Source organism: Brienomyrus brachyistius, chromosome 2, assembly GCF_023856365.1.
Source record: "Brienomyrus brachyistius isolate T26 chromosome 2, BBRACH_0.4, whole genome shotgun sequence".
Classification (NCBI taxonomy): domain Eukaryota; kingdom Metazoa; phylum Chordata; class Actinopteri; order Osteoglossiformes; family Mormyridae; genus Brienomyrus; species Brienomyrus brachyistius.
The window spans coordinates 37,269,457-37,296,956 of record NC_064534.1 but is presented as its reverse complement, the minus strand read 5'-3'; the positions used below and the strand labels follow the sequence as shown (position 1 = coordinate 37,296,956).

The window sequence follows — 27,500 nt, the reverse complement described above, 5'->3', positions numbered from 1 at the left end:
TTCAGGGTGGTATGGCCGTAAGCGAGAGATGCTACCAAAAACAGCCCTTTTGCATTACACGCGTCTATACATGCCAGTTAGTCCCATTGGATCCTACTCCTGTTTTTTTTTTTTTTATCTGACTCACACTGCAGCACCACCATCCAATCGGCAGCGCCGGACCCACACCCAACATTCACCAAACTACTCAGCCGGCAGCCTACCACAATTATTCCATTCTTTCCGCATCCGCACACTTCCTTCTTTTTAACTCCTTTTCACTACCGCACAGGTTAATCGCCGCACGTCCCCCGCCGGCAAACATTACTCCTTTGCCTACTGCATGCAGGCTTCTATTAACGACCCTCTGTTATCAACTCCGCTAACAGCCACAAAATCTCCGCCGCACGAAGCCCACTGGTAGCTGCTGAATCACATGCTTCCCTAAAACATCGCGCTGTCAGAACACTGGGAGCTACACACACCAACAAGTCCATACTGCAGGCTGCAGCCAGAACAATTTTCTACATTCAAACATCGACGGCCTCTTCTCTCTAAAAATTCACCAGACCGCTTCTACCACCAGCAAAGAAGTTTCCATCCCTAATTCCTCTGTGATTCCCACTAACCTAAACATTAAGCTGGCATTGAAGGGTGTGAATTACCCCGGCCAACCTGTTCTTTTAAATACAGCTTTTAGCAAGTTTTGAAAGGAGAAGAGCAGAACTTGCTATGCCAATAATATCGAGTCTTCTGTGGCGAAGTGGTTTTTGCATAGAAAACAAAGCGGTCAGTTGAAGAGGAATAATATCAGTATTTTGTTTAAAACTGTGTGTAAAAAGCTGTCTCTTTATCATTAACAATAAGTTGTAAAACGTGAATGGGGAGTGACAGTCTTCAAGTTTGTGAGAAGATCGCGCCCTGGTGGAATAAAGGCACGAACAGCTTACAGCACCTAGAATTACCAGGAAGTATTTAGAGTAAAACGGTTTCTAAAAGCTGCCTTTATGAATGAGAGAAAAAAAAAAAAAAAAAAAAATATATATATATATATATATATATATATATAAAATAGTAAAATGGAAGGGGAGTGATAGATTTAAATTAATCGTGAAGTGGAGCGCCCCCTGTATAAAGTAAAAGTGAGAAAAGCTTACAGCACCTGGTATTCCCAGGTGGTCTCCCATCCAAGTACTAACCAGACCCTACCCTGCTTAGCTTCCGAGATCAGACGAGATCGGGCGTGTTCAGGGTGGTACGGCCGTAAGCGAGAGATGCGACCAAAAACAGCCCTTTTGCATTACACGCGTCTCTACATGCCAGTTAGTCCCATTGGATCCTACTCCTGTTTTTTTTTTTTTTTTTATCTGACTCACACTGCAGCACCACCATCCAATCGGCAGCGCCGGACCCACACCAAACATTCACCAAACTACTCAGCCGGCAGCCTACCACAATTATTCCATTCTTTCCGCATCCGCACACTTCCTTCTCTTTAAGTCCTTTTCACTACCGAACAGGTTAATCGCCGCACGTCCCCCGCCGGCAAACATTACTCATTTGCCTACCGCATGCAGGCTTCTCTTAAAGACCCTCTGTTATCAACTCCGCTAACAGCCACAAAATCTCCGCCGAACGAAGCCCACTGGTTGCTGCTGAATCACATTCTTCCCCAAAATGTCACGCTGTCAGAACACTGGGAGCTACACACGCCAACAAGTCCATACTGCAGGCTGCAGCCAGAACAATTTTCTACATTGAAACATCGACGGCCTCTTCTCTCTAAAAATTCACCAGACCGCTTCTACCACCAGCAAAGAAGTTTCCATCCCTAATTCCTCTGTGATTCCCACTAACCTAAACATTAAGCTGGCATTGAAGGGTGTGAATTACCCCGGCCAACCTGCTCTTTTAAATACAGCTTTTAGCAAGTTTTGAAAGGAGGAGAAGAGCAGATAATATGCCAATAATATCGAATATTCTGTGGCGAAGTGGTTTTTGCATAGAAAACAAAGCGGTGAGTTTAAGAGGAATTATATCAGTACTTTGTTTAAAACTGTGTGTAAAAAGCTGTCTCTTTATTATTAACAATCAGTTGTAAAACGTGAATGGGGAGTGACAGTCTTCAAGTTTGTGAGAAGATCGCGCCCTGGTGGAATAAAGGCACCAACAGCTTACCGCACCTAGAATTACCAGGCAGTATTTAGAGTAAAACGGTGTGTAAAAGCTGCCTTTATGAATGAAAGAAAAAATATATATATATAAAATAGTAAAATGGAAGGGGAGTGATAGATTTAAATTAATCGTGAAGTGGAGTGCCCCCTGTATAAAGTAAAAGTGAGAAAAGCTTACAGCACCTGGTATTCCCAGTAGGTCTCCCATCCAAGTACTAACCAGACCCTATCTTGCTTGGCTTCCAAGATCAGACGAGATCGGGCGTGTTCAGGGTGGTACGGCCTTGAGCGAGAAAAACTACCAAAAACAGTCCTTTTGCATTACATGCCTCTATACATGCCAGTTAGTCCAAGTGGATCCTACTCCTGTTTATTTTTTTTTTTTATCTGACTCACACTGCAGCCCCACCATCCAATCGGCAGTACCGGAACCACACCAAACATTCACCAAACTACTCAGCCGGCAGCCTACCACAATTATTCCATTCTTTCCGCATCCGCACACTTCCTTCTCTTTAAGTCCTTTTCACTACCGCACAGGTTAATCGCCGCACGTCCCCCGCCGGCAAACATTACTCCTTTGCCTACCTCATGCAGGCTTCTCTTAACGACCCTCTGTTATCAACTCCGCTAACAGCCACAAAATCTCTGCCGCACGAAGCCCACTGGTAGCTGTTGAATCACATGCTTCCCCAAAACGTTACGCTGTCAGAACACTGGGAGCTACACACGCCAACAAGTCCATACTGCAGGCTGCAGCCAGAACAATTTTCTACATTGAAACATCGACGGCCTCTTCTCTCTAAAAATTCACCAGACCGCTTCTACCATCAGCAAAGAAGTTTCCATCCCTAATTCCTCTGTGATTCCCACTAACCTAAACATTAATCTGGCATTGAAGGGTGTGAATTACCCCGGCCAACCTGCTCTTTTAAATACAGCTTTTAGCAAGTTTTGAAAGGAGGAGAAGAGCAGACCTTGCTATGCCAACAATATCGAGTCTTCTGTGGCGAAGTGGTTTTTGCATAGAAAACAAAGCGGTGAGTTGAAGAGGAATTATATCAGTACTTTGTTTAAAACTGTGTGTAAAAAGCTGTCTCTTTATTATTAACAATAAGTTGTAAAACGTGAATGGGGAGTGACAGTCTTCAAGTTTGTGAGAAGATCGTGCCCTGGTGGAATAAAGGCACGAACAGCTTACAGCACCTAGAATTACCATGCAGTATTTAGAGTAAAACGTGTGTAAAAGCTGCCTTTATGAATGAGAGAAAAAAGAAATATATAAAATAGTAAAATGGAAGGGGAGTGATAGATTTAAATTAATCGTGAGGTGGAGTGCCCCCTGTATAAAGTAAAAGTGAGAAAAGCTTACAGCACGTGGTATTCCCAGGCAGTCTCCCATCCAAGTACTAACCAGACCCTACCCCTGCTTAGCTTCCGAGATCAGACGAAATCTGGCGTGTTCAGGGTGGTATGGCCGTAAGCGAGAGCCGCGAACAAAAACAGCCCTTTTGCATTACACGCCTCTATACATGCCAGTTAGTCCCATTGGATCCTACTCCTGTTTTTTTTTTTATTTATCTGACTCACACTGCAGCACCACCATCCAATCGGCAGCGCCGCACCCACACCAAACATTCACCAAACTACTCAGCCGGCAGCCTACCACAATTATTCCATTCTTTCCGCATCCGCACACTTCCTTCTCTTTAAGTCCTTTTCACTACCGAACAGGTTAATCGCCGCACGTCCCCCGCCGGCAAACATTACTCATTTGCCTACCGCATGCAGGCTTCTCTTAAAGACCCTCTGTTATCAACTCCGCTAACAGCCACAAAATCTCCGCCGCACGAAGCCCACTGGTTGCTGTTGAATCACATGCTTCCCCAAAATGTCACGCTGTCAGAACACTGGGAGCTACACACGCCAACAAGTCCATACTGCAGGCTGCAGCCAGAACAATTTTCTACATTGAAACATCGACGGCCTCTTCTCTCTAAAAATTCACCAGACCGCTTCTACCACCAGCAAAGAAGTTTCCATCCCTAATTACTCTGTGATTCCCACTAACCTAAACATTAAGCTGGCATTGAAGGGTGTGAATTACCCCGGCCAATCTGTTCTTTTAAATACAGCTTTTAGCAAGTTTTGAAAGGAGAAGAGCAGAACTTGCTATGCCAATAATATCGAGTCTTCTGTGGCGAAGTGGTTTTTGCATAGAAAACAAAGCGGTCAGTTGAAGAGGAATAATATCAGTACTTTGTTTAAAACTGTGTGTAAAAAGCTGTCTCTTTATTATTAACAATAAGTTGTAAAACGTGAATGTGGAGTGAAAGTCTTCAAGTTTGTCAGAAGATCGCGCCCTGGTGGAATAAAGGCACGAACAGCTCACAGCACCTAGAATTACCAGGAAGTATTTAGAGTAAAACGGTGTGTAAAGGCTGCCTTTATGAATGAGAGAAAAAATATATATATAAAATAGTAAAATGGAAGGGGAGTTATAGATTTAAATTAATCGTGAAGTGGAGCGCCCCTTGTATAAAGTAAAAGTGAGAAAGGCTTACAGCACCTGGTATTCCCAGGAGGTCTCCCATCCAAGTACTAACCAGACCCTACCCTGCTTGGCTTCCGAGATCAGACGAGATCGGGCGTGTTCAGGGTGGTATGGCCGTAAGCGAGAGATGCTACCAAAAACAGCCCTTTTGCATTACACGCCTCTATACATGCCAGTTGGTCCCATTGGATCCTACTAATGTTCTTTTTTTTTTTTTTTTATCTGACTCACACTGCAGCCCCACCATCCAATCGGCAGCGCCGGACCCACACCAAACATTCACCAAACTACTCAGCCGGCAGCCTACCACAATTATTCCATTCTTTCCACATCCGCACACTTCCTTCTTTTTAACTCCTTTTCACTACCGCACAGGTTAATCGCCGCACGTCCCCCGCCGGCAAACATTACTCCTTTGCCTACTGCATGCAGACTTCTCTTAACGACCCTCTGTTATCAACTCCGCTAACAGCCACAAAATCTCCGCCGCACGAAGCCCAATGGTAGCTGCTGAATCACATGCTTCCCCAAAACGTCACGCTGTCAGAACACTGGGAGCTACACACACCAACAAGTCCATACTGCAGGCTGCAGCCAGAACAATTTTCTACATTCAAACATCGACGGCCTCTTCTCTCTAAAAATTCACCAGACCGCTTCTACCACCAGCAAAGAAGTTTCCATCCCTAATTCCTCTGTGATTCCCACTAACCTAAACATTAAGCTGGCATTGAAGGGTGTGAATTACCCCGGCCAATCTGTTCTTTTAAATACAGCTTTTAGCAAGTTTTGAAAGGAGAAGAGCAGAACTTGCTATGCCAATAATATCGAGTCTTCTGTGGCGAAGTGGTTTTTGCATAGAAAACAAAGCGGTCAGTTGAAGAGGAATAATATCAGTACTTTGTTTAAAACTGTGTGTAAAAAGCTGTCTCTTTATCATTAACAATAAGTTGTAAAACGTGAATGGGGAGTGACAGTCTTCAAGTTTGTGAGAAGATCGCTCCCTGGTGGAATAAAGGCACGAACAGCTTACAGCACCTAGAATTACCAGGAAGTATTTAGAGTAAAACGGTTTCTAAAAGCTGCCTTTATGAATGAGAGAAAAAAAAAAAAATATATAAAATAGTAAAATGGAAGGGGAGTGATAGATTTAAATTAATCGTGAAGTGGAGTGCCCCCTGTATAAAGTAAAAGTGAGAAAAGCTTACAGCACCTGGTATTCCCAGTAGGTCTCCCATCCAAGTACTAACCAGACCCTATCTTGCTTGGCTTCCAAGATCAGACGAGATCGGGCGTGTTCAGGGTGGTACGGCCTTGAGCGAGAAAAACTACCAAAAACAGTCCTTTTGCATTACATGCCTCTATACATGCCAGTTAGTCCAAGTGGATCCTACTCCTGTTTTTTTTTTTTTTTTATCTGACTCACACTGCAGCCCCACCATCCAATCGGCAGTACCGGAACCACACCAAACATTCACCAAACTACTCAGCCGGCAGCCTACCACAATTATTCCATTCTTTCCGCATCCGCACACTTCCTTCTCTTTAAGTCCTTTTCACTACCGCACAGGTTAATCGCCGCACGTCCCCCGCCGGCAAACATTACTCCTTTGCCTACCTCATGCAGGCTTCTCTTAACGACCCTCTGTTATCAACTCCGCTAACAGCCACAAAATCTCTGCCGCACGAAGCCCACTGGTAGCTGTTGAATCACATGCTTCCCCAAAACGTTACGCTGTCAGAACACTGGGAGCTACACACGCCAACAAGTCCATACTGCAGGCTGCAGCCAGAACAATTTTCTACATTGAAACATCGACGGCCTCTTCTCTCTAAAAATTCACCAGACCGCTTCTACCATCAGCAAAGAAGTTTCCATCCCTAATTCCTCTGTGATTCCCACTAACCTAAACATTAATCTGGCATTGAAGGGTGTGAATTACCCCGGCCAACCTGCTCTTTTAAATACAGCTTTTAGCAAGTTTTGAAAGGAGGAGAAGAGCAGACCTTGCTATGCCAACAATATCGAGTCTTCTGTGGCGAAGTGGTTTTTGCATAGAAAACAAAGCGGTGAGTTGAAGAGGAATTATATCAGTACTTTGTTTAAAACTGTGTGTAAAAAGCTGTCTCTTTATTATTAACAATAAGTTGTAAAACGTGAATGGGGAGTGACAGTCTTCAAGTTTGTGAGAAGATCGTGCCCTGGTGGAATAAAGGCACGAACAGCTTACAGCACCTAGAATTACCATGCAGTATTTAGAGTAAAACGTGTGTAAAAGCTGCCTTTATGAATGAGAGAAAAAAGAAATATATAAAATAGTAAAATGGAAGGGGAGTGATAGATTTAAATTAATCGTGAGGTGGAGTGCCCCCTGTATAAAGTAAAAGTGAGAAAAGCTTACATCACGTGGTATTCCCAGGCAGTCTCCCATCCAAGTACTAACCAGACCCTACCCCTGCTTAGCTTCCGAGATCAGACGAAATCTGGCGTGTTCAGGGTGGTATGGCCGTAAGCGAGAGCCGCGAACAAAAACAGCCCTTTTGCATTACACGCCTCTATACATGCCAGTTAGTCCCATTGGATCCTACTCCTGTTTTTTATTTTATTTATCTGACTCACACTGCAGCACCACCATCCAATCGGCAGCGCCGCACCCACACCAAACATTCACCAAACTACTCAGCCGGCAGCCTACCACAATTATTCCATTCTTTCCGCATCCGCACACTTCCTTCTCTTTAAGTCCTTTTCACTACCGAACAGGTTAATCGCCGCACGTCCCCCGCCGGCAAACATTACTCATTTGCCTACCGCATGCAGGCTTCTCTTAACGACCCTCTGTTATCAACTCCGCTAACAGCCACAAAATCTCCGCCGCACGAAGCCCACTGGTTGCTGTTGAATCACATGCTTCCCCAAAATGTCACGCTGTCAGAACACTGGGAGCTACACACGCCAACAAGTCCATACTGCAGGCTGCAGCCAGAACAATTTTCTACATTGAAACATCGACGGCCTCTTCTCTCTAAAAATTCACCAGACCGCTTCTACCACCAGCAAAGAAGTTTCCATCCCTAATTACTCTGTGATTCCCACTAACCTAAACATTAAGCTGGCATTGAAGGGTGTGAATTACCCCGGCCAACCTGCTCTTTTAAATACAGCTTTTAGCAAGTTTTGAAAGGAGGAGAAGAGCAGATAATATGCCAATAATATCGAATATTCTGTGGCGAAGTGGTTTTTGCATAGAAAACAAAGCGGTGAGTTTAAGAGGAATTATATCAGTACTTTGTTTAAAACTGTGTGTAAAAAGCTGTCTCTTTATTATTAACAATAAGTTGTAAAACGTGAATGTGGAGTGAAAGTCTTCAAGTTTGTCAGAAGATCGCGCCCTGGTGGAATAAAGGCACGAACAGCTCACAGCACCTAGAATTACCAGGAAGTATTTAGAGTAAAACGGTGTGTAAAGGCTGCCTTTATGAATGAGAGAAAAAATATATATATAAAATAGTAAAATGGAAGGGGAGTTATAGATTTAAATTAATCGTGAAGTGGAGCGCCCCTTGTATAAAGTAAAAGTGAGAAAGGCTTACAGCACCTGGTATTCCCAGGAGGTCTCCCATCCAAGTACTAACCAGACCCTACCCTGCTTGGCTTCCGAGATCAGACGAGATCGGGCGTGTTCAGGGTGGTATGGCCGTAAGCGAGAGATGCTACCAAAAACAGCCCTTTTGCATTACACGCCTCTATACATGCCAGTTGGTCCCATTGGATCCTACTAATGTTCTTTTTTTTTTTTTTTTATCTGACTCACACTGCAGCCCCACCATCCAATCGGCAGCGCCGGACCCACACCAAACATTCACCAAACTACTCAGCCGGCAGCCTACCACAATTATTCCATTCTTTCCACATCCGCACACTTCCTTCTTTTTAACTCCTTTTCACTACCGCACAGGTTAATCGCCGCACGTCCCCCGCCGGCAAACATTACTCCTTTGCCTACTGCATGCAGACTTCTCTTAACGACCCTCTGTTATCAACTCCGCTAACAGCCACAAAATCTCCGCCGCACGAAGCCCAATGGTAGCTGCTGAATCACATGCTTCCCCAAAACGTCACGCTGTCAGAACACTGGGAGCTACACACACCAACAAGTCCATACTGCAGGCTGCAGCCAGAACAATTTTCTACATTCAAACATCGACGGCCTCTTCTCTCTAAAAATTCACCAGACCGCTTCTACCACCAGCAAAGAAGTTTCCATCCCTAATTCCTCTGTGATTCCCACTAACCTAAACATTAAGCTGGCATTGAAGGGTGTGAATTACCCCGGCCAATCTGTTCTTTTAAATACAGCTTTTAGCAAGTTTTGAAAGGAGAAGAGCAGAACTTGCTATGCCAATAATATCGAGTCTTCTGTGGCGAAGTGGTTTTTGCATAGAAAACAAAGCGGTCAGTTGAAGAGGAATAATATCAGTACTTTGTTTAAAACTGTGTGTAAAAAGCTGTCTCTTTATCATTAACAATAAGTTGTAAAACGTGAATGGGGAGTGACAGTCTTCAAGTTTGTGAGAAGATCGCTCCCTGGTGGAATAAAGGCACGAACAGCTTACAGCACCTAGAATTACCAGGAAGTATTTAGAGTAAAACGGTTTCTAAAAGCTGCCTTTATGAATGAGAGAAAAAAAAAAAAATATATAAAATAGTAAAATGGAAGGGGAGTGATAGATTTAAATTAATCGTGAAGTGGAGCGCCCCCTGTATAAAGTAAAAGTGAGAAAAGCTTACAGCACTTGGTATTCCCAGGTGGTCTCCCATCCAAGTACTAACCAGACCCTACCCTGCTTAGCTTCCAAGACCAGACGAGATCAGGCGTGTTCAGGGTGGTATGGCCGTAAGCGAGAGATGCTACCAAAAACATCCCTTTTGCATTACACGCCTCTATACATGCCAGTTGGTCCCATTGGATCCTACTAATGTTCTTTTTTTTTTTTTTTTATCTGACTCACACTGCAGCACCACCATCCAATCGGCAGCGCCGGACCCACACCAAACATTCACCAAACTACTCAGCCGACAGCCTACCACAATTATTCCATTCTTTCCGCATCCGCACACTTCCTTCTTTTTAACTCCTTTTCACTACCGCACAGGTTAATCGCCGCACGTCCCCCGCCGGCAAACATTACTCCTTTGCCTACTGCATGCAGGCTTCTCTTAACGACCCTCTGTTATCAACTCCGCTAACAGCCACAAAATCTCCGCGGCACGAAGCCCATTGGTAGCTGCTGAATCACATGCTTCCCCAAAACGTCGCGCTGTCAGAACACTGGGAGCTACACACACCAACAAGTCCATACTGCAGGCTGCAGCCAGAACAATTTTCTACATTCAAACATCGACGGCCTCTTCTCTCTAAAAATTCACCAGACCGCTTCTACCACCAGCAAAGAAGTTTCCACCCCTAATTCCTCTGTGATTCCCACTAACCTAAACATTAAGCTGGCATTGAAGGGTGTGAATTACCCCGGCCAATCTGTTCTTTTAAATACAGCTTTTAGCAAGTTTTGAAAGAAGAAGAGCAGAACTTGCTATGCCAATAATATCGAGTCTTCTGTGGTGAAGTGGTTTTTGCATAGAAAACAAAGCGGTCAGTTGAAGAGGAATAATATCAGTACGTTGTTTAAAACTGTGTGTAAAAAGCTGTCTCTTTATCATTAACAATAAGTTGTAAAACGTGAATGGGGAGTGACAGTCTTCAAGTTTGTGAGAAGATCGCGCCCTGGTGGAATAAAGGCACGAACAGCTTACAGCACATAGAATTACCAGGAAGTATTTAAAGTAAAACGGTGTGTAAAAGCTGCCTTTATGAATGAGAGAAAAAAATATATATATATAAAATAGTAAAATGGAAGGGGAGTGATAGATTTAAATTAATCGTGAAGTGGAGCGCCCCCTGTATAAAGTAAAAGTGAGAAAAGCTTACAGCACCTGGTATTCCCAGGAGGTCTCCCATCAAAGTACTAACCAGCCCCTACCCTGCTTGGCTTCTGAGATCGGATGAGATCGGGTGTGTTCAGGGAGGTATGGCCATAAGCGAGAGACGTGACCAAAAACAGCCCTTTTGCATTAAACGCGTCTATACATGCCAGTTAGTCCCATTGGATCCTACTCCTGGTTTTTTTTTTTTTTTATCTGACTCACACTGCAGCACCACCATCCAATCGGCAGCGCCGGACCCACACCAAACATTCACCAAACTACTCAGCCGGCAGCCTACCACAATTATTCCATTCTTTCCGCATCCGCACACTTCCTTCTTTTTAACTCCTTTTCACTACCGCACAGGTTAATCGCCGCACGTCCCCCGCCGGCAAACATTACTCCTTTGCCTACTGCATGCAGGCTTCTCTTAACGACCCTCTGTTATCAACTCCGCTAACAGCCACAAAATCTCCGCCGCACGAAGCCCACTGGTAGCTGCTGAATCACATGCTTCCCCAAAACGTCGCGCTGTCAGAACACTGGGAGCTACACACACCAACAAGTCCATACTGCAGGCTGCAGCCAGAACTATTTTCTACATTCAAACATCGACGGCCTCTTCTCTCTAAAAATTCACCAGACCGCTTCTACCACCAGCAAAGAAGTTTCCATCCCTAATTCCTCTGTGATTCCCACTAACCTAAACATTAAGCTGGCATTGAAGGGTGTGAATTACCCCGGCCAATCTGTTCTTTTAAATACAGCTTTTAGCAAGTTTTGAAAGGAGAAGAGCAGAACTTGCTATGCCAATAATATCGAGTCTTCTGTGGCGAAGTGGTTTTTGCATAGAAAACAAAGCGGTCAGTTGAAGAGGAATAATATCAGTACTTTGTTTAAAACTGTGTGTAAAAAGCTGTCTCTTTATCATTAACAATAAGTTGTAAAACGTGAATGGGGAGTGACAGTCTTCAAGTTTGTGAGAAGATCGCGCCCTGGTGGAATAAAGGCACGAACAGCTTACAGCACCTAGAATTACCAGGAAGTATTTAGAGTAAAACGGTTTCTAAAAGCTGCCTTTATGAATGAGAGAAAAATATATATATATATAAAATAGTAAAATGGAAGGGGAGTGATAGATTTAAATTAATCGTGAAGTGGAGCGCCCCCTGTATAAAGTAAAAGTGAGAAAAGCTTACAGCACCTGGTATTCCCAGGACGTGTCCCATCCAAGTACTAACCAGACCCTACCCTGCTTGGCTTCTGAGATCGGATGAGATCGGGTGTGTTCAGGGTGGTATGGCCATAAGCGAGAGACTCGACCAAAAACAGCCCTTTTGCATTACACGCGTCTATACATGTCAGTTAGTCCCATTGGATCCTACTCCTGGTTTTTTTTTTTTTTTTTTATCTGACTCACACTGCAGCCCCACCATCCAATCGGCAGCGCCGGACCCACACCAAACATTCACCAAACTACTCAGCCGGCAGCCTACCACAATTATTCCATTCTTTCCGCATCCGCACACTTCCTTCTCTTTAACTCCTTTTCACTACCGCACAGGTTAATCGCCGCACGTCCCCCGCCAGCAAACATTACTCCTTTGCCTACTGCATGCAGGCTTCTCTTAACGACCCTCTGTTGTCAACTCCGCTAACAGCCACAAAATCTCCGCCGCACGAAGCCCACTGGTAGCTGCTGAATCACATGCTTCCCCAAAACGTCGCGCTGTCAGAACACTGGGAGCTACACACACCAACAAGTCCATACTGCAGGCTGCAGCCAGAACAATTTTCTACATTCAAACATCGACGGCCTCTTCTCTCTAAAAATTCACCAGACCGCTTCTACCACCAGCAAAGAAGTTTCCATCCCTAATTCCTCTGTGATTCCCACTAACCTAAACATTAAGCTGGCATTGAAGGGTGTGAATTACCCCGGCCAATCTGTTCTTTTAAATACAGCTTTTAGCAAGTTTTGAAAGGAGAAGAGCAGAACTTGCTATGCCAATAATATCGAGTCTTCTGTGGCGAAGTGGTTTTTGCATAGAAAACAAAGCGGTCAGTTGAAGAGGAATAATATCAGTACTTTGTTTAAAACTGTGTGTAAAAAGCTGTCTCTTTATCATTAACAATAAGTTGTAAAACGTGAATGGGGAGTGACAGTCTTCAAGTTTGTGAGAAGATCGCGCCCTGGTGGAATAAAGGCACGAAGAGCTTACAGCACCTAGAATTACCAGGCAGTATTTTGAGTAAAACGGTGTGTAAAAGCTGCCTTTATGAAAGAGAGAAAATAAAAAAATATATATAAAATAGTAGAATGGAAGGGGAGTGATAGATTTAAATTAATCGTGAAGTGGAGCGCCCCCTGTATAAAGTAAAAGTGAGAAAAGCTTACAGCACCTGGTATTCCCAGGTGGTCTCCCATCCAAGTACTAACCATACCCTACCCTGCTTAGCTTCTGAGATCAGACGAGATCGGGCGTGTTCAGGGTGGTATGGCCATAAGCGAGAGACGCTACCAAAAACAGCCCTTTTGCATTACACGCGTCTATACATGCCAGTTAGTCCCATTGGATCCTACTCCTGGTTTTTTTTTTTTTTTATCTGACTCACACTGCAGCACCACCATCCAATCGGCAGCGCCGGACCCACACCAAACATTCACCAAACTACTCAGCCGGCAGCCTACCACAATTATTCCATTCTTTCCGCATCCGCACACTTCCTTCTTTTTAACTCCTTTTCACTACCGCACAGGTTAATCGCCGCACGTCCCCCGCCGGCAAACATTACTCCTTTGCCTACTGCATGCAGGCTTCTCTTAACGACCCTCTGTTATCAACTCCGCTAACAGCCACAAAATCTCCGCCGCACGAAGCCCACTGGTAGCTGCTGAATCACATGCTTCCCCAAAACGTCACGCTGTCAGAACACTGGGAGCTACACACACCAACAAGTCCATACTGCAGGCTGAAGCCAGAACAATTTTCTACATTCAAACATCGACGGCCTCTTCTCTCTAAAAATTCACCAGACCGCTTCTACCACCAGCAAAGAAGTTTCCATACCTAATTCCTCTGTGATTCCCACTAACCTAAACATTAAGCTGGCATTGAAGGGTGTGAATTACCCCGGCCAATCTGTTCTTTTAAATACAGCTTTTAGCAAGTTTTGAAAGGAGAAGAGCAGAACTTGCTATGCCAATAATATCGAGTCTTCTGTGGCGAAGTGGTTTTTGCATAGAAAACAAAGCGGTCAGTTGAAGAGGAATAATATCAGTACTTTGTTTAAAACTGTGTGTAAAAAGCTGTCTCTTTATCATTAACAATAAGTTGTAAAACGTGAATGGGGAGTGACAGTCTTCAAGTTTGTGAGAAGATCGCGCCCTGGTGGAATAAAGGCACGAACAGCTTACAGCACCTAGAATTACCAGGAAGTATTTAGAGTAAAACGGTTTCTAAAAGCTGCCTTTATGAATGAGAGAAAAAAAATATATATATATATATAAAATAGTAAAATGGAAGGGGAGTGATAGATTTAAATTAATCGTGAAGTGGAGCGCCCCCTGTATAAAGTAAAAGTGAGAAAAGCTTACAGCACCTGGTATTCCCAGGTGGTCTCCCATCCAAGTACTAACCAGACCCTAACCTGCTTAGCTTCCAAGATCAGATGAGATCAGGCGTGTTCAGGGTGGTATGGCCGTAAGCGAGAGATGCTACCAAAAACAGCCCTTTTGCATTACACGCCTCTATACATGCCAGTTAGTCCCATTGGATCCTACTCCTGTTTTTTTTTTTTTTTTATCTGACTCACACTGCAGCCCCACCATCCAATCGGCAGCGCTGGACCCACACCAAACATTCACCAAACTACTCAGCCAGCAGCCTACCACAATTATTCCATTCTTTCCGCATCCGCACACTTCCTTCTTTTTAACTCCTTTTCACTACCGCACAGGTTAATCGCCGCACGTCCCCCGCCGGCAAACATTACTCCTTTGCCTACTGCATGTAGGCTTCTCTTAAATACCCTCTGTTATCAACTCCGCTAACAGCCACAAAATCTCCGCCGCACGAAGCCCACTGGTAGCTGCTGAATCACATGCTTCCCCAAAACGTCGCGCTGTCAGAACACTGGGAGCTACACACACCAACAAGTCCATACTGCAGGCTGCAGCCAGAACAATTTTCTACATTCAAACATCGACGGCCTCTTCTCTCTAAAAATTCACCAGACCGCTTCTACCACCAGCAAAGAAGTTTCCATCCCTAATTCCTCTGTGATTCCCACTAACCTAAACATTAAGCTGGCATTGAAGGGTGTGAATTACCCCGGCCAATCTGTTCTTTTAAATACAGCTTTTAGCAAGTTTTGAAAGGAGAAGAGCAGAACTTGCTATGCCAATAATATCGAGTCTTCTGTGGCGAAGTGGTTTTTGCATATAAAACAAAGCGGTCAGTTGAAGAGGAATAATATCAGTACTTTGTTTAAAACTGTGTGTAAAAAGCTGTCTCTTTATCATTAACAATAAGTTGTAAAACGTGAATGGGGAGTGACAGTCTTCAAGTTTGTGAGAAGATCGCGCCCTGGTGGAATAAAGGCACGAACAGCTTACAGCACCTAGAATTACCAGGAAGTATTTAGAGTAAAACGGTTTCTAAAAGCTGCCTTTATGAATGAGAGAAAAAAAAAAAAATATTTATATAAAATAGTAAAATGGAAGGGGAGTGATAGATTTAAATTAATCGTGAAGTGGAGCGCCCCCTGTATAAAGTAAAAGTGAGAAAGGCTTACAGCACCTGGTATTCCCAGATGGTCTTCCATCCAAGTACTAACCAGACCCTACCCTGCTTGGCTTCCGAGATCAGACGAGATCAGGCGTGTTCAGGGTGGTATGGCCGTAAGCGAGAGATGCTACCCAAAACAGCCCTTTTGCATTACACGCGTCTCTACATGCCAGTTAGTCCCATTGGATCCTACTCCTGGTTTTTTTTTTTTTTTTATCTGACTCACACTGCAGCACCACCATCCAATCGGCAGCGCCGGACCCACACCAAACATTCACCAAACTACTCAGCCGGCAGCCTACCACAATTATTCCATTCTTTCCGCATCCGCACACTTCCTTCTCTTTAAGTCCTTTTCACTACCTCACAGGTTAATCGCCGCACGTCCCCCGCCGGCAAACATTACTCCTTTGCCTACCGCATGCAGGCTTCTCTTAACGACCCTCTGCTATCAACTCAGCTAACAGCCACAAAATCTCCGCCGCACGAAGCCCACTGGTAGCTGCTGAATCACATGCTTCCCCAAAACGTCGCGCTGTCAGAACACTGGGAGCTACACACACCAACAAGTCCATACTGCAGGCTGCAGCCAGAACAATTTTCTACATTCAAACATCGACGGCCTCTTCTCTCTAAAAATTCACCAGACCGCTTCTACCACCAGCAAAGAAGTTTCCATCCCTAATTCCTCTGTGATTCCCACTAACCTAAACATTAAGTTGGCATTGAAGGGTGTGAATTACCCCGGCCAACCTGCTCTTTTAAATACAGCTTTTAGCAAGTTTTGAAAGGAGGAGAAGAGCAGATAATATGCCAATAATATCGAGTCTTCTGTGGCGAAGTGGTTTTTGCATAGAAAACAAAGCGGTGAGTTGAAGAGGAATTATATCAGTACTTTGTTTAAAACTATGTGTAAAAAGCTGTCTCTTTATCATTAACAATAAGTTGTAAAATGTGAATGGGGAGTGACAGTCTTCAAGTTTGTGAGAAGATCGCGCCCTGGTGGAATAAAGGCACGAACAGCTTACAGCAGCTAGAATTACCAGGCAGTATTTAGAGTAAAACGGTGTGTAAAAGCTGCCTTTATGAATGAGAGAAATATATATATATATATATAAAATAGTAAAATGGAAGGGGAGTGATAGATTTAAATTAATCGTGAAGTGGAGCGCCCCCTGTATAAAGTAAAAGTGAGAAAGGCTTACAGCACCTGGTATTCCCAGGTGGTCTCCCATCCAAGTACTAACCAGACCCTACCCTGCTTAGCTTCCGAGATCAGACGAGATCGGGCGTGTTCAGGGTGGTATGGCCATAAGCGAAAGACGCGACCAAAAACAGCCCTTTTGCATTACACGCGTCTATACATGCCAGTTAGTCCCATTGGATCCTACTCCTGGTTTTTTTTTTTTTTTTTATCTGACTCACACTGCAGCACCACCATCCAATCGGCAGCGCCGGACCCACACCAAACATTCACCAAACTACTCAGCCGGCAGCCTACCACAATTATTCCATTCTTTCCGCATCCGCACACTTCCTTCTTTTTAACTCCTTTTCACTACCGCACAGGTTAATCGCCGCACGTCTCCCGCCGGCAAACATTACTCCTTTGCCTACTGTATGCAGGCTTCTCTTAACGACCATCTGTTATCAACTCCGCTAACAGCCACAAAATCTCCGCCGCACGAAGCCCACTGGTAGCTGCTGAATCACATGCTTCCCCAAAACGTCGCGCTGTCAGAACACTGGGAGCTACACACACCAACAAGTCCATACTGCAGGCTGCAGCCAGAACAATTTTCTACATTCAAACATCGACGGCCTCTTCTCTCTAAAAATTCACCAGACCGCTTCTACCACCAGCAAAGAAGTTTCCATCCCTAATTCCTCTGTGATTCCCACTAACCTAAACATTAAGCTGGCATTGAAGGGTGTGAATTACCCCGGCCAATCTGTTCTTTTAAATACAGCTTTTAGCAAGTTTTGAAAGGAGAAGAGCAGAACTTGCTATGCCAATAATATCGAGTCTTCTGTGGCGAAGTGGTTTTTGCATAGAAAACAAAGCGGTCAGTTGAAGAGGAATAATATCAGTACTTTGTTTAAAACTGTGTGTAAAAAGCTGTCTCTTTATCATTAACAATAAGTTGTAAAACGTGAATGGGGAGTGACAGTCTTCAAGTTTGTGCGAAGATCGCGCCCTGGTGGAATAAAGGCACGAACAGCTTACAGCACCTAGAATTACCAGGAAGTATTTAGAGTAAAACGGTTTCTAAAAGCTGCCTTTATGAATGAGAGAAAAAAAAATATATATATATAAAATAGTAAAATGGAATGGGAGTGATAGATTTAAATTAATCGTGAAGTGGAGCGCCCCCTGTATAAAGTAAAAGTGAGAAAAGCTTACAGCACCTGGTATTCCCAGGTGGTCTCCCATCCAAGTACTAACCAGACCCTACCCTGCTTAGCTTCCAAAATCAGACGAGATATGGGCGTGTTCAGGGTGGTATGGCCGTAAGCGAGAGATGCTACCAAAAACAGCCCTTTTGCATTACACGCGTCTATACATGCCAGATAGTCCCATTGGATCCTACTCCTGGTTTTTTTTTTTTATCTGACTCACACTGCAGCCCCACCATCCAATCGGCAGCGCCGGACCCACACCAAACATTCACCAAACTACTCAGCCAGCAGCCTACCACAATTATTCCATTCTTTCCGCATCCGCACACTTCCTTCTTTTTAACTCCTTTTCACTACCGCATAGGTTAATCGCCGCACGTCCCCCGCCGGCAAACATTACTCCTTTGCCTACTGCATGCAGGCTTCTCTTAACGACCCTCTGTTATCAACTCCGCTAACAGCCACAAAATCTCCGCCGCACGAAGCCCACTGGTAGCTGCTGAATCACATGCTTCCCCAAAACGTCGCGCTGTCAGAACACTGGGAGCTACACACACCAACAAGTCCATACTGCAGGCTGCAGCCAGAACAATTTTCTACATTCAAACATCGACGGCCTCTTCTCTCTAAAAATTCACCAGACCGCTTCTACCACCAGCAAAGAAGTTTCCATCCCTAATTCCTCTGTGATTCCCACTAACCTAAACATTAAGCTGGCATTGAAGGGTGTGAATTACCCCGGCCAATCTGTTCTTTTAAATACAGCTTTTAGCAAGTTTTGAAAGGAGAAGAGCATAACTTGCTATGCCAATAATATCGAGTCTTCTGTGGCGAAGAGGTTTTTGCATAGAAAACAAAGCGGTCAGTTGAAGAGGAATAATATCAGTACTTTGTTTAAAACTGTGTGTAAAAAGCTGTCTCTTTATCATTAACAATAAGTTGTAAAACGTGAATGGGGAGTGACAGTCTTCAAGTTTGTGAGAAGATCGCGCCCTGGTGGAATAAAGGCACGAACAGCTTACAGCACCTAGAATTACCAGGAAGTATTTATAGTAAAACGGTGTGTAAAAGCTGCCTTTATGAATGAGAGAAATATATATATATATATAAAATAGTAAAATGGAAGGGGAGTGATAGATTTAAATTAATCGTGAAGTGGAGCGCCCCCTGTATAAAGTAAAAGTGAGAAAGGCTTACAGCACCTGGTATTCCCAGGAGGTCTCCCATCCAAGTACTAACCAGACCCTACCCTGCTTGGCTTCCGAGATCAGACGAGATCAGGCGTGTTCAGGGTGGTATGGCCGTAAGCGAGAGATGCTACCAAAAACAGCCCTTTTGCATTACACGCGTCTATACATGCCAGTTAGTCCCATTGGATCCTACTCCTGGTTTTTTTTTTTTTTTTATCTGACTCACACTGCAGCCCCACCATCCAATCGGCAGCGCCGGACCCACACCAAACATTCACCAAACTACTCAGCCGGCAGCCTACCACAATTATTCCATTCTTTCCGCATCCGCACACTTCCTTCTTTTTAACTCCTTTTCACTACCGCACAGGTTAATCGCCGCACGTCCCCCGCCAGCAAACATTACTCCTTTGCCTACTGCATGTAGGCTTCTCTTAACGATCCTCTGTTATCAACTCCGCTAACAGCCACAAAATCTCCGCCGCACGAAGCCCACTGGTAGCTGCTGAATCACATGCTTCCCCAAAACGTCGCGCTGTCAGAACACTGGGAGCTACACACACCAACAAGTCCATACTGCAGGCTGCAGCCAGAACAATTTTCTACATTCAAACATCGACGGCCTCTTCTCTCTAAAAATTCACCAGACCGCTTCTACCACCAGCAAAGAAGTTTCCATCCCTAATTCCTCTGTGATTCCCACTAACCTAAACATTAAGCTGGCATTGAAGGGTGTGAATTACCCCGGCCAATCTGTTCTTTTAAATACAGCTTTTAGCAAGTTTTGAAAGGAGAAGAGCAGAACTTGCTATGCCAATAATATCGAGTCTTCTGTGGCGAAGTGGTTTTTGCATAGAAAACAAAGCGGTCAGTTGAAGAGGAATAATATCAGTACTTTGTTTAAAACTGTGTGTAAAAAGCTGTCTCTTTATCATTAACAATAAGTTGTAAAACGTGAATGGGGAGTGACAGTCTTCAAGTTTGTGAGAAGATCGCGCCCTGGTGGAATAAAGGCACGAACAGCTTACAGCACCTAGAATTACCAGGAAGTATTTATAGTAAAACGGTGTGTAAAAGCTGCCTTTATGAATGAGAGAAATATATATATATATATAAAATAGTAAAATGGAAGGGGAGTGATAGATTTAAATTAATCGTGAAGTGGAGCGCCCCCTGTATAAAGTAAAAGTGAGAAAGGCTTACAGCACCTGGTATTCCCAGGAGGTCTCCCATCCAAGTACTAACCAGACCCTACCCTGCATGGCTTCCGAGATCAGACGAGATCAGGCGTGTTCAGGGTGGTAAGCCCGTAAGCGAGAGATGCTACCAAAAACAGCCCTTTTGCATTACACGCGTCTATACATGCCAGTTAGTCCCATTGGATCCTACTCCTGGTTTTTTTTTTTTTTTTATCTGACTCACACTGCAGCCCCACCATCCAATCGGCAGCGCCGGACCCACACCAAACATTCACCAAACTACTCAGCCGGCAGCCTACCACAATTATTCCATTCTTTCCGCATCCGCACACTTCCTTCTTTTTAACTCCTTTTCACTACCGCACAGGTTAATCGCCGCACGTCCCCCGCCAGCAAACATTACTCCTTTGCCTACTGCATGTAGGCTTCTCTTAACGATCCTCTGTTATCAACTCCGCTAACAGCCACAAAATCTCCGCCGCACGAAGCCCACTGGTAGCTGCTGAATCACATGCTTCCCCAAAACGTCGCGCTGTCAGAACACTGGGAGCTACACACACCAACAAGTCCATACTGCAGGCTGCAGCCAGAACAATTTTCTACATTCAAACATCGACGGCCTCTTCTCTCTAAAAATTCACCAGACCGCTTCTACCACCAGCAAAGAAGTTTCCATCCCTAATTCCTCTGTGATTCCCACTAACCTAAACATTAAGCTGGCATTGAAGGGTGTGAATTACCCCGGCCAATCTGTTCTTTTAAATACAGCTTTTAGCAAGTTTTGAAAGGAGAAGAGCAGAACTTGCCATGCCAATAATATCGAGTCTTCTGTGGCGAAGTGGTTTTTGCATAGAAAACAAAGCGGTCAGTTGAAGAGGAATAATATCAGTACTTTGTTTAAAACTGTGTGTAAAAAGCTGTCTCTTTATCATTAACAATAAGTTGTAAAACGTGAATGGGGAGTGACAGTCTTCAAGTTTGTGAGAAGATCGCGCCCTGGTGGAATAAAGGCACGAACAGCTTACAGCACCTAGAATTACCAGGAAGTATTTAGAGTAAAACGGTTTCTAAAAGCTGCCTTTAGGAATGAGAGAAAAAAAATATATATATATATAAAATAGTAAAATGGAAGGGGAGTGATAGATTTAAATTAATCGTGAAGTGGAGCGCCCCCTGTATAAAGTAAAAGTGAGAAAGGCTTATAGCACCTGCTATTCCCAGGAGGTCTCCCATCCAAGTACTAACCAGACCCTACCCTGCTTGGCTTCCGAGATCAGACAAGATCGGGCGTGTTCAGGGTGGTATGGCCGTGAGCGAGAGATGCTACCAAAAACAGCCCTTTTGCATTACACGCGTCTATACATGCCAGTTAGTCCCATTGGATCCTACTCCTGGTTTTTTTTTTTTTTTTATCTGACTCACACTGCAGCCCCACCATCCAATCGGCAGCGCCGGACCCACACCAAACATTCACCAAACTACTCAGCCGGCAGCCTACCACAATTATTCCATTCTTTCCGCATCCGCACACTTCCTTCTTTTTAACTCCTTTTCACTACCGCACAGGTTAATCGCCGCACGTCCCCCGCCAGCAAACATTACTCCTTTGCCTACTGCATGTAGGCTTCTCTTAACGATCCTCTGTTATCAACTCCGCTAACAGCCACAAAATCTCCGCCGCACGAAGCCCACTGGTAGCTGCTGAATCACATGCTTCCCCAAAACGTCGCGCTGTCAGAACACTGGGAGCTACACACACCAACAAGTCCATACTGCAGGCTGCAGCCAGAACAATTTTCTACATTCAAACATCGACGGCCTCTTCTCTCTAAAAATTCACCAGACCGCTTCTACCACCAGCAAAGAAGTTTCCATCCCTAATTCCTCTGTGATTCCCACTAACCTAAACATTAAGCTGGCATTGAAGGGTGTGAATTACCCCGGCCAATCTGTTCTTTTAAATACAGCTTTTAGCAAGTTTTGAAAGGAGAAGAGCAGAACTTGCCATGCCAATAATATCGAGTCTTCTGTGGCGAAGTGGTTTTTGCATAGAAAACAAAGCGGTCAGTTGAAGAGGAATAATATCAGTACTTTGTTTAAAACTGTGTGTAAAAAGCTGTCTCTTTATCATTAACAATAAGTTGTAAAACGTGAATGGGGAGTGACAGTCTTCAAGTTTGTGAGAAGATCGCGCCCTGGTGGAATAAAGGCACGAACAGCTTACAGCACCTAGAATTACCAGGAAGTATTTAGAGTAAAACGGTTTCTAAAAGCTGCCTTTAGGAATGAGAGAAAAAAAAAATATATATATATAAAATAGTAAAATGGAAGGGGAGTGATAGATTTAAATTAATCGTGAAGTGGAGCGCCCCCTGTATAAAGTAAAAGTGAGAAAGGCTTATAGCACCTGCTATTCCCAGGAGGTCTCCCATCCAAGTACTAACCAGACCCTACCCTGCTTGGCTTCCGAGATCAGACAAGATCGGGCGTGTTCAGGGTGGTATGGCCGTGAGCGAGAGATGCTACCAAAAACAGCCCTTTTGCATTACACGCGTCTATACATGCCAGTTGGTCCCATTGGATCCTACTCCTGTTTTTTTTTTTTTTTTTTATCTGACTCACACTGCAGCCCCACCATCCAATCGGCAGCGCCGGACCCACACCAAACATTCACCAAACTACTCAGCCGGCAGCCTACCACAATTATTCCATTCTTTCCGCATCTGCACACTTCCTTCTTTTTAACTCCTCTTCACTACCGCACAGGTTAATCGCCGCACGTCCCCCGCCGGCAAACATTACTCCTTTGCCTACTGCATGCAGGCTTCTCTTAACGACCCTCTGTTATCAACTCCGCTAACAGCCACAAAATCTCCGCCGCACGAAGCCCACTGGTAGCTGCTGAATCACATGCTTCCCCAAAACGTCGCGCTGTCAGAACACTGGGAGCTACACACACCAACAAGTCCATACTGCAGGCTGCAGCCAGAACAATTTTCTACATTCAAACATCGACGGCCTCTTCTCTCTAAAAATTCACCAGACCGCTTCTACCACCAGCAACGAAGTTTCCATCCCTAATTCCTCTGTGATTCCCACTAACCTAAACATTAAGCTGGCATTGAAGGGTGTGAATTACCCCGGCCAATCTGTTCTTTTAAATACAGCTTTTAGCAAGTTTTGAAAGGAGAAGAGCAGAACTTGCTATGCCAATAATATCGAGTCTTCTGTGGCGAAGTGGTTTTTGCATAGAAAACAAAGCGGTCAGTTGAAGAGGAATAATATCAGTACTTTGTTTAAAACTGTGTGTAAAAAGCTGTCTCTTTATCATTAACAATAAGTTGTAAAACGTGAATGGGGAGTGACAGTCTTCAAGTTTGTGAGAAGATCGCGCCCTGGTGGAATAAAGGCACGAAGAGCTTACAGCACCTAGAATTACCAGGCAGTATTTAGAGTAAAACGGTGTGTAAAAGCTGCCTTTATGAAAGAGAGAAAATAAAAATATATATATAAAATAGTAAAATGGAAGGGGAGTGATAGATTTAAATTAATCGTGAAGTGGAGCGCCCCCTGTATAAAGTAAAAGTGAGAAAAGCTTACAGCACCTGGTATTCCCAGGAGGTCTCCCATCCAAGTACTAACCAGACCCTACCCTGCTTGGCTTCCGAGATCAGACGAGATCAGGCGTGTTCAGGGTGGTATGGCCGTAAGCGAGAAATGCTACCAAAAAGAGCCCTTTTGCATTACACGCCTCTATACATGACAGTTGGTCCCATTGGATCCTACTAATGTTCTTTTTTTTTTTTTTTCTGACTCACACTGCAGCCCCACCATCCAATCGGCAGCGCCGGACCCACACCAAACATTCACCAAACTACTCAGCCGGCAGCCTACCACAATTATTCCATTCTTTCCGCATCCGCACACTTCCTTCTTTTTAACTCCTTTTCACTACCGCACAGGTTAATCGCCGCACGTCCCCCGCCGGCAAACATTACTCCTTTGCCTACTGCATGCAGGCTTCTCTTAACGACCCTCTGTTATAAACTCCGCTAACAGCCACAAAATCTCCGCCGCACGAAGCCCACTGGTAGCTGCTGAATCACATGCTTCCCCAAAACGTCGCGCTGTCAGAACACTGGGAGCTACACACACCAACAAGTCCATACTGCAGGCTGCAGCCAGAACAATTTTCTACATTCAAACATCGACGGCCTCTTCTCTCTAAAAATTCACCAGACCGCTTCTACCACCAGCAACGAAGTTTCCATCCCTAATTCCTCTGTGATTCCCACTAACCTAAACATTAAGCTGGCATTGAAGGGTGTGAATTACCCCGGCCAATCTGTTCTTTTAAATACAGCTTTTAGCAAGTTTTGAAAGGAGAAGAGCAGAACTTGCTATGCCAATAATATCGAGTCTTCTGTGGCGAAGTGGTTTTTGCATAGAAAACAAAGCGGTCAGTTGAAGAGGAATAATATCAGTACTTTGTTTAAAACTGTGTGTAAAAAGCTGTCTCTTTATCATTAACAATAAGTTGTAAAACGTGAATGGGGAGTGACAGTCTTCAAGTTTGTGAGAAGATCGCGCCCTGGTGGAATAAAGGCACGAAGAGCTTACAGCACCTAGAATTACCAGGCAGTATTTAGAGTAAAACGGTGTGTAAAAGCTGCCTTTATGAAAGAGAGAAAATAAAAATATATATATAAAATAGTAAAATGGAAGGGGAGTGATAGATTTAAATTAATCGTGAAGTGGAGCGCCCCCTGTATAAAGTAAAAGTGAGAAAAGCTTACAGCACCTGGTATTCCCAGGAGGTCTCCCATCCAAGTACTAACCAGACCCTACCCTGCTTGGCTTCCGAGATCAGACGAGATCAGGCGTGTTCAGGGTGGTATGGCCGTAAGCGAGAAATGCTACCAAAAAGAGCCCTTTTGCATTACACGCCTCTATACATGACAGTTGGTCCCATTGGATCCTACTAATGTTCTTTTTTTTTTTTTTTCTGACTCACACTGCAGCCCCACCATCCAATCGGCAGCGCCGGACCCACACCAAACATTCACCAAACTACTCAGCCTGCAGCCTACCACAATTATTCCATTCTTTCCGCATCCGCACACTTCCTTCTTTTTAACTCCTTTTCACTACCGCACAGGTTAATCGCCGCACGTCCCCCGCCGGCAAACATTACTCCTTTGCCTACTGCATGCAGGCTTCTCTTAACGACCCTCTGTAATCAACTCCGCTAACAGCCACAAAATCTCCGCCGCACGAAGCCCACTGGTAGCTGCTGAATCACATGCTTCCCCAAAACGTCGCGCTGTTAGAACACTGGGAGCTACACACACCAACAAGTCCATACTGCAGGCTGCAGCCAGAACAATTTTCTACATTCAAACATCGACGGCCTCTTCTCTCTAAAAATTCACCAGACCGCTTCTACCACCAGCAAAGAAGTTTCCATCCCTAATTCCTCTGTGATTCCCACTAACCTAAACATTAAGCTGGCATTGAAGGGTGTGAATTACCCCGGCCAATCTGTTCTTTTAAATACAGCTTTTAGCAAGTTTTGAAAGGAGAAGAGCAGAACTTGCTATGCCAATAATATCGAGTCTTCTGTGGCGAAGTGGTTTTTGCATAGAAAACAAAGCGGTCAGTTGAAGAGGAATAATATCAGTACTTTGTTTAAAACTGTGTGTAAAAAGCTGTCTCTTTATCATTACAAATAAGTTGTAAAACGTGAATGGGGAGTGACAGTCTTCAAGTTTGTGAGAAGATCGCGCCCTGGTGGAATAAAGGCACGAAGAGCTTACAGCACCTAGAATTACCAGGCAGTATTTAGAGTAAAACGGTGTGTAAAAGCTGCCTTTATGAAAGAGAGAAAATAAAAATATATATATAAAATAGTAAAATGGAAGGGGAGTGATAGATTTAAATTAATCGTGAAGTGGAGCGCCCCCTGTATAAAGTAAAAGTGAGAAAAGCTTACAGCACCTGGTATTCCCAGGTGGTCTCCCATCCAAGTACTAACCAGACCCTACCCTGCTTGGCTTCCGAGATCAGACGAGATCGGGCGTGTTCAGGGTGGTATGGCCGTAAGTGAGAGATGCTACCAAAAAGAGCCCTTTTGCATTACACGCCTCTATACATGCCAGTTGGTCCCATTGGATCCTACTCCTGGTTTTTTTTTTTTTTTTTATCTGACTCACACTGCAGCCCCACCATCCAATCGGCAGCGCCGGACCCACACCAAACATTCACCAAACTACTCAGCCGGCAGCCTACCACAATTATTCCATTCTTTCCGCATCCGCACACTTCCTTCTTTTTAACTCCTTTTCACTACCGCACAGGTTAATCGCCGCACGTCCCCCGCCGGCAAACATTACTCCTTTGCCTACTGCATGCAGGCTTCTCTTAACGACCCTCTGTTATCAACTCCGCTAACAGCCACAAAATCTCCGCCGCACGAAGCCCACTGGTAGCTGCTGAATCACATGCTTCCCCAAAACGTCGCGCTGTCAGAACACTGGGAGCTACACACACCAACAAGTCCATACTGCAGGCTGCAGCCAGAACAATTTTCTACATTCAAACATCGACGGCCTCTTCTCTCTAAAAATTCACCAGACCGCTTCTACCACCAGCAAAGAAGTTTCCATCCCTAATTCCTCTGTGATTCCCACTAACCTAAACATTAAGCTGGCATTGAAGGGTGTGAATTACCCCGGCCAATCTGTTCTTTTAAATACAGCTTTTAGCAAGTTTTGAAAGGAGAAGAGCAGAACTTGCTATGCCAATAATATCGAGTCTTCTGTGGCGAAGTGGTTTTTGCATAGAAAACAAAGCGGTCAGTTGAAGAGGAATAATATCAGTACTTTGTTTAAAACTGTGTGTAAAAAGCTGTCTCTTTATCATTAACAATAAGTTGTAAAACGTGAATGGGGAGTGACAGTCTTCAAGTTTGTGAGAAGATCGCGCCCTGGTGGAATAAAGGCACGAAGAGCTTACAGCACCTAGAATTACCAGGCAGTATTTAGAGTAAAACGGTGTGTAAAAGCTGCCTTTATGAAAGAGAGAAAATAAAAATATATATATAAAATAGTAAAATGGAAGGGGAGTGATAGATTTAAATTAATCGTGAAGTGGAGCGCCCCCTGTATAAAGTAAAAGTGAGAAAAGCTTACAGCACCTGGTATTCCAAGGTGGTCTCCCATCCAAGTAC

The 27,500-nt window shown here is 44.3% G+C and overlaps 1 protein-coding gene, 20 non-coding genes and 4 pseudogenes across 21 annotated transcripts in view; all 25 read right to left on the bottom strand.

Annotated features, from left to right (window-relative positions):
* Positions 1-23, bottom strand: part of LOC125734372 (5S ribosomal RNA) — a 119-nt gene extending 96 nt beyond the window's left edge. Inside the window, exon 1 of the ribosomal RNA XR_007393687.1 lies at positions 1-23. This exon is cut by the window's left edge and continues 96 nt beyond it. This is a non-coding gene — a ribosomal RNA (5S ribosomal RNA).
* The window catches only part of LOC125719098 (protein NYNRIN-like), a 99,651-nt gene that overhangs the window by 59,100 nt on the left and 13,051 nt on the right, over positions 1-27,500 (bottom strand). The window lies entirely within an intron of this gene.
* On the bottom strand, positions 1,130-1,248 carry LOC125733387 (5S ribosomal RNA). The gene has a single exon (XR_007392733.1). It is a non-coding gene; the product is annotated as a 5S ribosomal RNA (ribosomal RNA).
* On the bottom strand, positions 2,325-2,443 carry LOC125732050 (5S ribosomal RNA; annotated as a pseudogene).
* On the bottom strand, positions 3,519-3,638 carry LOC125731871 (5S ribosomal RNA; annotated as a pseudogene).
* On the bottom strand, positions 4,711-4,829 carry LOC125732377 (5S ribosomal RNA). The gene has a single exon (XR_007391758.1). It is a non-coding gene; the product is annotated as a 5S ribosomal RNA (ribosomal RNA).
* LOC125732049 (5S ribosomal RNA) lies at positions 5,909-6,027 on the bottom strand (annotated as a pseudogene).
* LOC125732039 (5S ribosomal RNA) lies at positions 7,103-7,222 on the bottom strand (annotated as a pseudogene).
* LOC125732376 (5S ribosomal RNA) lies at positions 8,295-8,413 on the bottom strand. Its single transcript, XR_007391757.1, has one exon. It is a non-coding gene; the product is annotated as a 5S ribosomal RNA (ribosomal RNA).
* LOC125737281 (5S ribosomal RNA) lies at positions 9,493-9,611 on the bottom strand. The gene has a single exon (XR_007396547.1). It is a non-coding gene; the product is annotated as a 5S ribosomal RNA (ribosomal RNA).
* LOC125736110 (5S ribosomal RNA) lies at positions 10,691-10,809 on the bottom strand. Its single transcript, XR_007395393.1, has one exon. It is a non-coding gene; the product is annotated as a 5S ribosomal RNA (ribosomal RNA).
* On the bottom strand, positions 11,886-12,004 carry LOC125737226 (5S ribosomal RNA). Its single transcript, XR_007396493.1, has one exon. It is a non-coding gene; the product is annotated as a 5S ribosomal RNA (ribosomal RNA).
* Positions 13,085-13,203, bottom strand: LOC125736534 (5S ribosomal RNA). The gene has a single exon (XR_007395812.1). It is a non-coding gene; the product is annotated as a 5S ribosomal RNA (ribosomal RNA).
* LOC125736074 (5S ribosomal RNA) lies at positions 14,285-14,403 on the bottom strand. The gene has a single exon (XR_007395357.1). It is a non-coding gene; the product is annotated as a 5S ribosomal RNA (ribosomal RNA).
* LOC125735715 (5S ribosomal RNA) lies at positions 15,484-15,602 on the bottom strand. The gene has a single exon (XR_007395007.1). It is a non-coding gene; the product is annotated as a 5S ribosomal RNA (ribosomal RNA).
* On the bottom strand, positions 16,682-16,800 carry LOC125732031 (5S ribosomal RNA). Its single transcript, XR_007391681.1, has one exon. It is a non-coding gene; the product is annotated as a 5S ribosomal RNA (ribosomal RNA).
* LOC125737119 (5S ribosomal RNA) lies at positions 17,881-18,000 on the bottom strand. The gene has a single exon (XR_007396386.1). It is a non-coding gene; the product is annotated as a 5S ribosomal RNA (ribosomal RNA).
* On the bottom strand, positions 19,074-19,192 carry LOC125733751 (5S ribosomal RNA). The gene has a single exon (XR_007393088.1). It is a non-coding gene; the product is annotated as a 5S ribosomal RNA (ribosomal RNA).
* Positions 20,270-20,388, bottom strand: LOC125731169 (5S ribosomal RNA). Its single transcript, XR_007391452.1, has one exon. It is a non-coding gene; the product is annotated as a 5S ribosomal RNA (ribosomal RNA).
* LOC125731193 (5S ribosomal RNA) lies at positions 21,469-21,587 on the bottom strand. The gene has a single exon (XR_007391475.1). It is a non-coding gene; the product is annotated as a 5S ribosomal RNA (ribosomal RNA).
* LOC125731192 (5S ribosomal RNA) lies at positions 22,668-22,786 on the bottom strand. The gene has a single exon (XR_007391474.1). It is a non-coding gene; the product is annotated as a 5S ribosomal RNA (ribosomal RNA).
* Positions 23,866-23,984, bottom strand: LOC125733951 (5S ribosomal RNA). The gene has a single exon (XR_007393282.1). It is a non-coding gene; the product is annotated as a 5S ribosomal RNA (ribosomal RNA).
* LOC125733949 (5S ribosomal RNA) lies at positions 25,062-25,180 on the bottom strand. The gene has a single exon (XR_007393280.1). It is a non-coding gene; the product is annotated as a 5S ribosomal RNA (ribosomal RNA).
* LOC125734157 (5S ribosomal RNA) lies at positions 26,258-26,376 on the bottom strand. The gene has a single exon (XR_007393481.1). It is a non-coding gene; the product is annotated as a 5S ribosomal RNA (ribosomal RNA).
* Positions 27,456-27,500, bottom strand: part of LOC125733917 (5S ribosomal RNA) — a 119-nt gene continuing 74 nt past the window's right edge. The window contains exon 1 of the ribosomal RNA XR_007393249.1: positions 27,456-27,500. This exon is cut by the window's right edge and continues 74 nt beyond it. This is a non-coding gene — a ribosomal RNA (5S ribosomal RNA).